Below are 14,236 nucleotides of genomic sequence, written 5' to 3'. Positions count from 1 at the left end.
GGCCAAGAAGCTGCATCGTATTTGTGGAATTTCTTCTTCACATGATTATGTGTTTTCAAGTTGATTCAATAATAAACAAAATTACAAACAAAAGAGTCCTAGCCTTGTAACCTACATGTGGGAGAAGCTCTGAGATCTGTGCTTCCTTGTTCTCACTTGGAGAATGCCCTGTCTTGTGGGAACATTGTGGGAGTAGTAAGGTTATTTTTCTTTTAAGAAGGCATTGTACAATGCTCTGACATGTAAGAAGCTGTTATCCTTGCCAGTGACTGAGGGGGACTGAGGGGGCCTCCAGTTGGCCTGTCCCCTCAGAGGACACCTGCTCTGGCAGATGGGAAGGGCCCAGGAGCTTCCTTTTCCCACTGAAAGGAGGGCATTGTTCGTTTGAGAGCCCCACCAACTTCCAGGGCAGTTTGCCGACTGTATGTGGAGGTTTTCTTGAAAAGGATCTGGAGCTTTTGCATTGAGGTGAGGGTTGGTGCAGACTTGAGCACCCTGTGGCATGGGTGGCCATGGAGGGATTGAGAGTAGCCCCCTTTTGAGCAGGTGTTCTCATTTCCTCCTGATCTGTTTCTTCTAGTTCCAGGGCCCTCTGTCCTCCCTGTGCTGAGCTGAGCTGCTGCACGTGGCGAGGTGGCCTACAGTAGCCTGCTGCAGGGTGGGTTCTGTTGGGTGCAGTGCTAGCTCACTCCCCATACCCAGCCTAGCATCAGGTCTCAGGTTACTGCCAGCTCTCCCAGAGGACCTGCTGTCTTGGTGGAGGCTACCTTTACTGTGGTGTCCCCAAGTTCTCTCAATCTTCTCCCCTCTGTCAAGTCTGTGGACTTGAACCATCTTAGGGTACCAGAGGACCTCCCTTACTGAGCCAGTTATGGTACCCCAGGTGGAGGAAGAAGCTGAGTGCCTTCTGTGGGAAAAATATGTTTCACGGTGCTTCCAATAAAGTGAGGGTGTTAGAACTGGCCTCAGGGCCAGCAACTTGACAGCAGGCCCTTACTGGAAGGGGTTGCAGGTGAATTTTTCCTGAGCACTTTACCCTGCTCTAAGGGCTTATTAAATCCTCATCTCTAAGGAGCTTGATTGTTATCCTCATTCCACAGGTGGGGCAACCAAGCCTCAATAGTCACAAAACTAGCTAGTCCAGGCACTTGATGTGGGTCAGGCTGTGTGACTGCATCAGATGCCAAGCCCAGGGCTAGGTTCTCTGCATAGGGGGTAACAGTCTTCCCAAGACTCACAGTTGGCCTCGGGGGCAGATCATGACAATCCAGGGCAAAAGATGTTATAAGAACTCAAGACGAGATGCTCTAGGGTAGGAAGAAAGAATGCCCGCTGTGTGCCAGGGCTTGTGCTGGGGACTGAACTGGGGACTGAACTCCAGGCAGAAGAACAAACGTGGACAACAGACCAGGGACTGCTGGGGCAGCACAAAAGGCTGATGAAGGGCAAAGCTAGGGAAGCCGCTGGGAAGAGGGCATTATACACTGGAGCCAGTAAGAGGAGGAACGAAACCCGGTGCTTACATTTCCAGAGGTGGTGTAACCTTGGCCCGGCCTCCCCCTCTGAGCCTCAGTTTCCTCACTAGGGAGCGACAAGTCCTGCCTTCTAGGGTGAGTGATTTAAAAAAAAAAGGGATGTAGCACACAGCAGACACTCCCTAAGCATGCATGGGAGAAGACGCTGCCGGCTGCGCACGGGGGCCGCGCACGCAGAGATGCCAAGGGCGCTCCGGACTCGGAGTAGCCAGTGAAAGCTCTGCCGCCAGCAACTCCGGGAACGGCGCGCATGCGCCAACCCGTGCCGTCACAGTCACGTGCTGAGGCGTTCGGCACGGGCCACGAGAGGCAGGGTCTGACTGACAGGCTGGCCGACCTGTGAGCGGGAGGCACTCCCCTGGGCGTCGGGCAAAGAGGTTGTTGATTGGGGATATTTTGAGCCGGGGGCGGGTTCTTTGCCGCCCAGGTTACTATGACGCCCGGCCCCCGCCCCCTCGGCTGGTCGCCATCTTGTTGTTGATCCGTACCTAGTGGGCAGCGCCGGGAGGTGGTCCGAGCGGCCGGTGTGGGGCTGCTGCTGCGGGGCTCAGCCACCTGCGCTGCCTGCCAGGGGGCGGGTCGAAACCTGGAGGCCCGGGGGGCCCAGCTCCCGTGGGGAGCCGTGGGCGCCCGCTGCCTGGGCCGGCCGGTGAGTGACAGAAGCCGGGCAGAAAGACCGGCCTGACGCCGCGGGGCGGGCGGCGGCGGGCGCGGGGTTGGAGCTGGCGCGCGCAGGGCAGGGGTATCGGCTGAGCATCGCTCGATCGTCCTGACGGGCCGCCCGTGGAGCCTCCTAGATGCTGCTGCCGAGGTCGGAGGACGGCCTCGGGGTGGAGGTCCGAGAGCCCCGCTCCCGAGGTGTAGCGGGAAACTAGTTACTGTGACTACAGCCCTGGGCTCCGCTGACCCGCAGCGCTGAAACGTGTCCAGTGCCAGCTTGATGCTCTCCGGGGTCTTGTGTTGTTCCCAGGTGAGAAATACACGTACCATTTTCTTAGATTTCGCTCCTGCGACTGACTTTCAGACTGCTTGAGACTAAGACTAGACGAAACAGTCGAAAGCCCCCGCGAACCAGGCAGGCCAGTGTGACGGCCCTGTGATTCTGACAGGGCGAAGGCCCTCTGCCTGGCGCCTGCCTTCTGTGCTCCTCGGAGCTCACCGTTTGCTTCTTCCTGAAGGGCCTGGTTAAATGCCCATGATGCCCGAATTTTATTTTGGGACATAATTTCTTTGGTTCTGGACCACCACTCTTTGGAGTTGTGGTAAGGCTCTTTTGGCTCTGGGAGAAAGTGAATATTATGGTGGTGAGTTGATTGATTTTATCTCCTAAAGAGATAATCTGGCAAGTGTAATCAGGAGACAAAGGAAATGTGGGAGTGTGTTAGAATCAGAAAAAGAAATGAAACTTCTTTTTGTCTCGTGAATGCCAAATTAACTTTTAATAGAGTAAATGTATCTTGCGCAATGAAAACAGACCGCCAGCCCCCGCTTCTTGTGAGGGTAGGAGGGTTAGAGACGCCGGGCAAGGTGTACAGGTCTAGGAAGAGTTCTGAGTGCTCCAAAACACATTTCTCTTTCCCTGTGGTCCTTTGGCTTCTCAGCATAGGCTCCTGTATATGGTCTTACAGCAAGCCTGCCTGAGACGACTAAGAAGTCAAGCAGCAATACTTTGTGGGTTTGTGTCAGGATCTTGTCACCTCAGAACGTGTAATTTTGAAGGAAACTAGCTGTTTGGTCAGGAGATCTTTTTGGAGAAGATGCTGAAACCAGAGGCAGCTGGTGGCCTGTTGCTGTTTCCCTTACTTGTGAGAAGAGAGAGAAGTTGAGTGAGTAGTTTTTAGATATTTCATTACCCTCCCTTGGGCCATTTTTTGAACGTTGAATGAGTCTTGATTTTGGTGAGACTAGTTCCTTGGGCAGTTCTTTACAAGAAAGGAGGGAGATATGAAAATATTAGGAACTTCTCAAAATGGCCTCAATCTAACTTCCCCCCAACCCCCCCTCTGATTAACACTTCCTTTAGAAAGTTAAGGCTGCCACAGGGTTAAATTCTCGCTGTTTTCTTTTTCTTTCTTTTTTTTTTTTAAAGATTTTTTTTTGATGTGGACCATTTTTAAAGTCTTTATTGAATTTGTTACAATATTGCTTCTGTTTTCTGTTTTGGTTTTTTGGCTGTGAGGCATGTGGGATCTTAGCTCCCCAACCTGGGATCGAACCCGCACCCCCTGCATTGGGAGGTGAAGTCTTAACTACTGGACCGCCAGGGAAGTCCCCAGATTCTTGCTGTTTTCTATTAAAACAACCCTAAGTTAGGCTCTTAGACTATTTTGGGTATCTGACCTCTCTGAGATATAGAAAGAGACAGATCCACTCAGTCAACTTCACTACACTAATTTTTGCATGCAATTTTAGGGAGGTCAGGGGGTCCATTAAAGTCCATTCGTGGTCTAACCGTATGTTAGAACTGCTGCCCCAAGGAAATTATAGAATATCCAAGAACTTTATTGCCTTTGTTTAATGCTTTTACTGCCTCATGCATACTTATGAGTATTAGATGATGCTTGCTTGATTCAGTGTATGTTATTACTCAGAGATAGTTAATAGCAGTACTTCTGTGCTGGGCATTTTTAAGTGCAGATGAGTAGGAATGTTAGAATAGTGGCCCTTCCATCTACTTTAACTTTGTATTTACATAATTCACCTGTAAATGTCAACACTTTTAACTATTATGAGCAACAGACATAATTCACAACTATGGAGATCCTACACTAAAGTCAAACTGCTGCAGACTTATGGGATGAGATCTGATGTCCTAATGTGGCATTTAAGGTGCTGCTGCCCAGCTGGCCCCAACCCAGCTCTTCAGGGTTTGTCCTAACCCCACTAACCAAATGGTTTGGTAAACATTCCATACATGATATTTCCTTACACAGATCCTTTTACCAGCCAATCCATTGGCTTTTGCCCCTCTTTGCCTTCAATGTCACTTCTCTTTTCTCCAGAGTCCAGCTCACGTCCCTCCTACCTCCTTTATGAAACACTCCCAAAACATTCCAGTTCTTGGGAATACTCCACTCCCTCTGAACTGCAGTAGTATCATTGCCCTTATTAAAAAAAACAAACAAGCAAACAAAAAACACAGTATATACTCTTTTGAGAATAATTGTTTTCTCTGATTAGACCTAACCCCTTTCCTGTAGAGATTGTGTTTTTGTGTCTTCTTGTACCTGCATGTAGTAGATAAGGACTAAATGTTTACAAAAATGTGCTAAATTTGTCTGAGTTAGAACACCCTCTAATTAAATAGGGAAATGGAGGGAATGGGCAAATAGAAATGAGAATTTGGCCATGGATCTCCACCTCCTACCCTGCCTGGAGTGCTTGCACTCTAGCACCTTATGGAGGCCCATCCTCATTCTGCAAGAGGCAGCAGAACTTGCTCAAAGTGCATGACTGAAGCCTGAGAACAGAAAGCAATTCTGCATCTCAGAAGGGGCTCTGCGGCTCAACCCGCTTCCTGGCTAAGATGCCACTTTTGACTCTTGGAAAACATGTATTGGGTGAGCATAGCATTGAGATTCTTAGACTCTCTTCTTGGTTGGGTCTTCTCACTGCCACCTTGGGCTTCTGTAAACATGTCAGTAGTATTTGCTGCTTGTCCTCCTCCCAGTGCTGCCCTGAGACTATAAGGAGCAGTGATGGGTAGAGCTGGGGAAAGGCTGCACAGTGCACCCTGTCTCCGGCTTGGAGCAGAGGGGCATTTTGTATGTTTGTGCCAGTGGATCTGTGCTTTTGCCCTGATTTTAAATCAGATTCATTTCTCTTCCTATACTACAGCAGGATTTGAGCAATGAATTCTGAGTGTAAAAACCCAAGACATTTTGGTTCTTTTACAAAAGGTGATAGATTGAGACTCTCATTCATGTTTGCTGCTATTATGGTTTGAAGCTGGGTTTATGTACGAGGTATTGCAAATGAGTTTTGATGGGAACATATGTTCACTTCAGTGCTGGATCCCTGTTAGAGACTTTATTTTGTTGAGTGCTAAGAAAATCTGATCATTTCTGTAAAAGTTTTATTTGTGGGTGGGGATTTAGCCCATTTATTCCTGTCCCCTCATTTTCCAGAAGGTGAACAGGCTAGGGAAGCAGGTCTAGAATTGGACTCTTTTCAAGTCTAAATTTTGATGTCAGGGAATAAGAGCATCTTGAAGTCCATAAAAATCTGAGTGTATTATGATTGAATGAACACTTCTAAACAACTTACTCTGTAATCAAAAAGTTAGATAATGACAAGTGTTGGTGAGGATGTGGAGAAATCAGAGTCCTTATACTCAGCTGGTGAGAATGATGCAGTCGCTTTGGAAAATGGTCTGGCAGTTCTTTAAATGGTTAACATAGAGTTAACAGCAATTCCATTCCTAGTTATCTACCCAAGAAAAATGAAAACATATGTATGTACACACAAAGACCTGTGTATGAATGTTTATAGCAGTATTATTCATAATAACCAAAGGGGGAAATGACCCAAATGTTTATCAGCCGATAATGGATAAATAAAATACGGTATATACATACAATGGAAAATCATTTAGCAATGAAAAGGAGTGAAGTACTAATATATACTTCAACATGGATGAACCTGGAAAACATTATGCAAAGTGAAAGAAGCCAGACACAAAAGATCACATATTATATGATTTCATTTATAGGATATGTCCAGAAGAGGCAAATCTATAGAGACAGGAGGTAGATTAGTGGTTGCTTAGGGCTTGGGGGTAGATGAGAGGAGAGGTGATGAATATGTTCTAAAATTGTAGCGATGGTTGCACATATCTTTTATATACTAAAAACCATTGAATTGTACACTTTATTTTTTTATTTTATTTTATTTTTTGGCCTTGCCGTGTGGTATGCGGCATCTTAGTTCCTTGACTAGGGATCGAACCCATGCCCCCTGCAGTGGAAGCACGGAGTCCTAACCACTGGACTGCCAGGGAATTCCTGTGAATTGTACACTTTAAATGGGTGACTTTTATGGTATGTGAATTATATCTCGAAGCTGTTGTAGGAAATAACTTATGTAAGTAATATATATTCACTAGTTTAAAAAAAGATAACATGAGTAACAAGAAGAAATAAAAATAAAGGACCATCCATAATTTTACTGTTACTGTTTTATTGTACAACCAGACTTTTTTTCTGTGTCTTATAAATTTTACAAAAATGAGATTATGCATTACATCCTGATTTGTACCTTTTTGCAGTCAGCAGTATATTATAAACGTCTGGGTTGGTAAACGATGCATTTACATCAGGGGCTAGCTGGCAGTAAATTAGGGAAGCAGGGTGTAAGGGCAGTGGTGAGTGGTGGGGACTTCGGTGAACTAGCAACCACAGGCCCTATTGAAAGGGTCACTGTTTCTTAGTTTTAGCCAGTTGTTGTTACCAGATCTTGTGATTTTTGTTTTTTTTTTAAAGGAAAACCAGAAATCTGGATTTTCATGTGTAATTTCCTGATTTTAAAGTTTGGCGATGAATTAAAATTTGAGCCACTCCAGTGATCAGAGAAAACCCTTTGCAGACCAGAAATGGTGAAAAATTTGAATTGCCTGGTGTACATTCCCAGCTGAGGTGGAACCAGGTGACACTCTGCCATCTTGTTTCAGCTGTAATACATATTTCCCTTGATTTCCAGTGAAAGAAGAGTGCTTTCAGATGGAAGTAGAGTGCTCCTATGAAACCTTTCATGAGCCAAACGGCGTAAAGTGAAGAAGCAATTACCTTAGGACACATCTTGCTAACGGATGCGCAGTTTAAATCAAGATAAAGCACAGATGCTCACAGATACAATTCAGAGCTGTAGCAGCTTGATGCTGAGATGCTGATTGTAGTTTCCGGGGAAGGAGCTTGGCAGTGCCACTCTCGCTGTTCTGGGTGCACACTGCTTCTATAATGACTCCCTGCAAAACAAATACCGAATGCTGTTTTTACTTTCTGCCTTTTCATAAAAGTGAAAATGCTCTTTGGATTTCTTTTGGTTAGTGAAAGCAGGTACTAATGTAGGTCTTTCATAAAAGCAAAGTGGCGTAAAGTGACTTTTCGAAAAGTGGGGGATACTTGTATGGTAAACAGGTGTCCTTTTCATGGTCTATTTAGTGCCATGATTTTTCATATATTTTTTTTTTATTGGTAATTTTGCTGATTAAAATGCCTCCCAAGTATAGTGCTGGAGCGCTGTCTAATTTTCCTAAGCACAAGAAGGCTGTGAAGCGCCTTATAAAGAAAATACAGGGCTTCCCTGGTGGCGCAGTGGTTGGGAATCTGCCTGCCAATGCAGAGGACATGGGTTCGAGCCCTGGTCTGGGAAGATCCCACATGCCGCGGAGCAGCTGGGCCCGTGAGCCACAACTGCTGAGCCACAACTGCTGAGCCTGTGCGTCTGGAGCCTGTGCTCCGTAACAAGAGAGGCCGCGACAGTGAGAGGCCCGCGCACTGCGATGAAGAGTGGCCCCCGCTCGCCGCAACTAGAGAAAGCCCTCGCACAGAAACGAAGACCCAGCACAGCCATAAATAAATAAATAAATAAATAAATAAATAAATAAATAAATAAATAAATAAATAAATAAATAAATAAATAAATAGAAAATACATGTGTTAGATAAGTTTCATTCAGGGACACTGTTTCGGAAAAAGTTGAACAGTTCTTTGGACTCCGGGCCCAGTTTGGTTATTATTCATCCCTTGTAGTTCTCAGCTCTAAGCTTCATTTTCTGTTTTTTGCCAGATTTCCAGATGTACCCATGCTGAGTCAAAAACTAATGGATATTCCATTGAAGTGGGAAGTTGAAATAATCAGGAACTATTGCATGTAGACGCAAGCTTCTAGATTGAGGGGGGTCTCTTTGCTTTAGAACTTCAGTTACTTGTCATGTTTCTGGGTTTCTGTTAATTGACGCGGGCTAGGAGGCTTCTTGGTCATCCACAGGGTTCACAAAATTTATCCTTCATCTCTCTGTGGAGCCTGGCCTTGGTGATTTGTGCCTTTCTAAGTATCCACGCCCAGTTACCACAGTTGGCACTGCCTCTTTAGACTGTTGGTCATGTGGCAGGTATTTTGCTACCTAAGAAAAAAAAGTTACACGTGAATTAATTTTAATTCACATGCACCTTTTTTCTAAAGCTTGAGGCTTCCTTGTCTGATGATCTTCCATGTGTGGTATTTGAAAACTAGCACCAACCAGAGGGTCCTAGCTAAGTATTCTAGATATTAATTTCTGGGAGCAGCAAGCAGTGCTTTTGGTGATGAATATTCATCCCTTAAATCCCCCGTCCCATTAAAGTCATTTCCACACTGCATATTCATAGCTCTGTTTGGCATGCTGCATTCTGTTTCACCATTGACTTCTTGTGCTAGTGTTCAGTGACTAGTTTCTTTATAGCCAAGAACTTGATTATCAGCATCCTTTTTTAAAGCTTCTCAAATCCCTTAAAGAATAAATTGGATTTTTATGGAGTTGCTAAAATGATATTTTCTGGATAGAAGATAAGGTGGGTATTTAAGATGAATGAAATGTTCATGTGGGAGTTGGTTGAAATGAGAAAATTACTCTTTAAATGCTGCTTTAAGAGGGCCTTTTGTTAAAAATTTGAAGTGTCTATTTTATTTTCAGTTTACTGCATTTTTTTTTTTTTTAAATTTGCTAGCACCGGGTCTTAGTTGCAGCACGTGTGCTACTTAGCTGCAGCTCACGGGCTCCTTAGTTGTGGCATGCGAACTCTTAGTTGCAGCATGCATGTGGGATCTAGTGCTCTGACCAGGGATCGAACCCGGACCCCGTGCATTGGGAGCGCGGAGTCTTAACCACTACACCACCAGGGAAGTCCCCAGTTTACTGTATTTTTTATAGTTTGTTGAGAGAGAGAACTAATATGCAGTATTCCTCTTGCTTGATTGGAATCTTTATTCCCTGGTCTTCTTGTTTTTCTTTTGAATAACTAAGTGGATAAGAGAAGGAACTTCTTTTTTAATAGACCTATGAGACAAGTAGTAGTACATTCACTTTACATTTGACGAAATGAAGTGAGAATGTTTAGGCCACACAGCCAGGGAGTATCAGTGCTCAGACAGTGCCCATGCCTTGTCATGATAAATAGGCTCTGCCTCAGTGTTCGTTTAAGTACACATTTTTTTTTCGCCCCTCAAATGATTGGATTTCCCTGTTAAATTTTTGTTTTCTTTTAAAGTAACTCTTATTAAAGCATAAAATATGTATAAAAGTGTACAAACAAAAAAAAAGTATAAAAACACAAAAAGTATAAAAGTATAGAAACACAAAATTAGATGATTTTTTACACCTGTATATACCTAACAACCACCCAGATAAAAAATTATAACATTTGAATAATTTGGCTTTTGGGGGACTTCCCTGGTGGTCCAGTGGTTAAGACTCTGTGCTTTTACTGCAGGGGGCATGAGTTCGATCACTGGTTGGGGAACTAAGATCCCTCATGCCGCACAGCGTGGCCCCAAAAAACAAAACAAGACAAAAAAACAAAAGAGCAAAAACAAAACAAAAAAATTGGCTTTTAAAAAAATAGATTTTGGGGCTTCCCTGGTGGCACAGTGGTTAAGAATCCGCCTGCCAGTGCAGGGGACACGGGTTCGATTCCTGGTCCGGAAAGATCCCACATGCCGCGGAGCAAATGAGTCCGTGCGCCACAACTACTGAGCCTGCACTCTGGAGCCCACGAGCCACAACTACTGAGCCCATGTGCCACAACTACTGAAGCCCGTGCGCCTAGAGCCCGTGCTCTGCAACAAGACAAGCCACCTCAATGAGAAGCCTGCGCACCGCAACCAAGAGTAGCCCCCGCTCGCTTCAACTAGAGAAAGCCTGTGCACAGCAACGAAGACCCAATGCAGCCAAAACTTAAATAAATAAATAAATAAATAAAAATTTTTTAAAAAGATAAAAAAATAGATTTTATTTTTTAGAGCAGTTTTAGGTTCATAGCATAATTGAATGGAGAGTTCCCATATACCCCTTGGCCCCACTCATACATATCAACATTCCACACCAGAGTGGTACATTTGTTACAGTTGATGAATGTACATTGACACATCATTATCACTCAAAGTCTGCAGTTTATGTACCTTCTATGGGTTTTTACAAATGTATAAGGACATATATCTACCATTATAGTATCATACAGAATAGTTCCACTGTCCTAAAAAAATCTCTTCTTCTATTCATCCCTTCCTCTCCCCCAGCCGCTGGCAACCACTAATCTTTTTTTTTTTTTTTTTAATATTTTATTTATTTATTTGGCTGTGCTGGGTCTTAGTTGCTGTACACGAGACCTTCGTTGCGGCATGTGAACTCTTACTTGCGGCATGTAGGATCTAGTTCCCTGACCAGGGATTGAACCCGGGCTCCCTGCATTGGGAGCACAGAGACTTAGCCACTGGACCAGCAGGGAAGTCCCACTAATCTTTTTACTGTTCCTTTTCTAAAATGTCATGTAGTTGGAGTCATACAGTATATAGCCTTTTTAGATTGGCTTCTTTTACTTAGTAATGTACATTTAAGATTTCTCCATGTCTTTACAGGGCTTTGATAGCTCATTTCTTTTTAATGCTGAATAATCCATTGTGTGGGTGTACCACCATTTATTTATCCATTCACCAGTTGAAGGACATCTTGGTTACTTCTAAGTTTTGACAACTATGAGTAAAACTACTATATAATTTGTTTTTTATACAAAATAGATCTTGATGTTTGTGTTTTTTTAAAGTGAAATGCTTGTTCCTTCCCCCCCTCCCACCCCCCGCCTTGGCCGTGCTGCATGGCTTGTGGGATCTTAGTTCCTTAACCAGGGATCGAACCCGGACCCTCGGCAGTGAAAGCGTGGAGTCCTAACCACTGGACGGCCAGGGAATTCCCTCGCTTGCTCTTTTTAAAGAAGAGTAACATGCATTTCATATTTGTTGTGAGCTTAGACGAATGTTTAGATTCATATTATATTATAAAGTGGGCCAAATAAAGCTTTCCATTTTCTACTTTAGCTTTCATCTGATTATCTTCTGTGTGCTTTAGTGTCCTCATCTTTTATTTTTTTTAATGACATATTTTTAAAAAATATTTATTTTATTTATTTATTTTCCTTATTTTTTTTTTGGCCGCGTTGGGTCTTCGCTGGGGCACACAGGATCTTTGTTGAGGCATGCGGGATCTTTTCGTTACGGTGCACGTCTGCTCAGGTTTCTCTCGAGTTGAGGCATGCGGGCTTCTCTCTAGTGGTGTGCAGGTTTTCCCTGTCGTTGAGGTGCGTGAGCTCAATAGTTGTGGCACGCGGGCTTAGTTGCCCGACCAGGGGTCGAACGTGCGTCCCCCGCATTGGAAGGTGGACTGTTTACCACTGGACCACCAGGGAAGTGCCTAGTTTCCTCATCTTTTTTTTTTTTTTTAAGAACTGAAAGCCATTCAAATGGCATTCTTTTTTTTTTTTAATTATTTATTTATTTATTTTTATTTATTTATGGCTGTGTTGGGTCTTCGTTTCTGTGCGAGGGCTTTCTCTAGTTGTGGCAAGTGGGGGCCACTCTTTATCGCGGTGCGCGGGCCTCTTATTATCGCGGCCTCTCTTGTTGCGGAGCACAGGCTCCAGACGCGCAGGCTCAGTAGTTGTGGCACACGGGCTCAGTTGCTCCGCGGCATGTGGGATCCTCCCAGACCAGGGCTCGAACCCGTGTCCCCCCCATTGGCAGGCAGACTCTCAACCACTGCGCCACCAGGGAAGCCCAGTTTCCTCATCTTTTAAATGTGGACAACTTTTCCTTTCCTCCTCAACAGCTGTGCACCCTGGCCTGATACCTGGGAAATTTGGCTTTAGGTGGGTAAGCATTTTACTTGGGAAACTATAATCTGTGCTGTGAGCAAACCTTATTGCTGTATGTGGTCCTTATTGAAATACTGGCCCTGTGGGAGGGTGAAGGATCTTGGAGCTGTTTGTAAAACTTATTGATGGTAAAAATCCTTGTCTGAAGGTGATGAAAGCAAATCAAAACCAACTTTCCTTTAAGGACTTTATCTTTTCAAGTATAAGACTGTAGTTAGGGTCATACCCCATGAACAAAGCAGGTCGATTTTCTAGTCCTCGTACAACCTGAGATTAAGGTAAAATACTTTGTTAGAAAAAAGTTCAGATAATTGGTTCTGATATTCTTCATTTGACTGATAAGCCCTAAAAGCTATGCAGGGGACTTTGTTTCTCCTTTCGGCTCATCTTGGAGCCTTTTGATAACTGTACCCTTTGCTCCCTGTATCCAGTCTGACTGCTGGGTCTGCTGAAGACTATGTGAGTGGCTTTGATACACTGACAGCGTTGCTTGGCTGTACTTTCTTCCCAAGTCAATTTTTTTGTTTGTATGTATTATTACTTTAGTTTTCCCTATTAAAAAATTCAAATTTTGGACTTCCCCGGTGGCGCAGTGGTTAAGAATCCACCTGCCAATGCAGGGGACATGGGTTTGGTCCCTGGTCTGGGAAGATATCACATGCCACAGTGCAGCTTAGCCCGTGCGCCACAACTAAGGAGCCTGCACTCTAGAGCCCGCATGCCGCAACTACTGAGCCCACGCACCGCAACTACTGAAGCCTGAGCGCCTAGAGCCCATGCTCCACAACTACTGAGCCCATGCACCACAACTACTGAAGCCCTCGCTCCTAGAGCCCGTGCTCCGCAACAAGAGAAGCCACCGCCATGAGAAGTCTGCGCACTGCAACGAGGAGTAGCCCCCACTCGCCGCAACTAGAGAGAGCCCGTGTGGAGCAATGAAGACCCAACACGGCCCCCCCCCCAAAAAAAATTCAAATTTTGTCTTAACAGATGTTGTTAATGGAGCCCCACAGAGGCCTTGCATCTGAACTATAGCATTATCTTGGTAGCTGAACTGATGATGCCAATATGGTTTCTCGTCTGCCAGGATAGAGAGTGGGGGAGGGTGGGAGACCTTATTTCTTTTGAGTTGGCTTATAAATTAGTTTTATAATGCAAATAGCAACTGCTACTGGATTTAGATGTTGTGTTTTTTTCTCTTACATATTACCTAAGGGTACAGTTTCAACCACACTTCTCAAAGTTTTCTCCTGACCATGGACATTGATGCTGGTTGTCAGCACTCAGAGTATTTCCTGGGAGATTTGAAACCCTCCAAGATTATATTATCACCCAAACATTGGAGCTATAATGTGAAGGTTTCCAGATACCATGATTTTTTCAGGTGGGATGGTTTCAGAGTCTTAGACATTAATGTAGAGTGTGGGGACTTTGGCAATGTTGTATTCAGTTTCTAGGTGATGTCTAAAGTTGTAGAGGGAATATGTGATATTCTTAAGGGCAAGCCTGGTTCTGAAACTTTTGGTGTCCCGACTATTTAGTTTCTCTTCCTCACATTCTGTGGCCTTCCCTGTAGTGTGAAAAAGGCACAGGCAACAGTAAATGTTGTCTCTAGTGTCTGAAAGGTTTGGGGTCCCCACATCATTTTGTTAAGGCAGTAAACTTTTTTTTTTTAATTTTTAAATAAATTTATTTATTTATTATTTTTGGCTGTGTTGGGTCTTCGTTGCTGCACGGGAGCTTTCTCTAGTTGCGGCGAGCAGGGGCTACTCTTCGTTGCAGTGCGCGGGCTTCTCATGG

The 14,236-nt window shown here is 44.5% G+C and overlaps 1 protein-coding gene across 4 annotated transcripts in view; it reads left to right on the top strand.

The window, feature by feature from the left end:
- The first annotated feature begins 2,010 nt into the window (after nt 1–2,010).
- Nucleotides 2,011–14,236, top strand: part of IP6K1 (inositol hexakisphosphate kinase 1) — an 84,103-nt gene continuing 71,877 nt past the window's right edge. For 2 of the 4 annotated variants that reach the window (XM_059939677.1, XM_059939675.1), the window contains exon 1: nt 2,011–2,184. The gene's annotated coding sequence lies outside the window, so the exon portion shown is untranslated. Of the gene's footprint in view, nt 2,506–14,236 lie in introns of all 4 variants that reach the window. The other 2 variants (XM_059939676.1, XM_059939678.1) reach the window with 2 other exon arrangements.

Source organism: Balaenoptera ricei, chromosome 11, assembly GCF_028023285.1.
Source record: "Balaenoptera ricei isolate mBalRic1 chromosome 11, mBalRic1.hap2, whole genome shotgun sequence".
In the NCBI taxonomy this organism is placed as follows: domain Eukaryota; kingdom Metazoa; phylum Chordata; class Mammalia; order Artiodactyla; family Balaenopteridae; genus Balaenoptera; species Balaenoptera ricei.
This window is presented reverse-complemented; position numbering and strand designations above follow the sequence as displayed.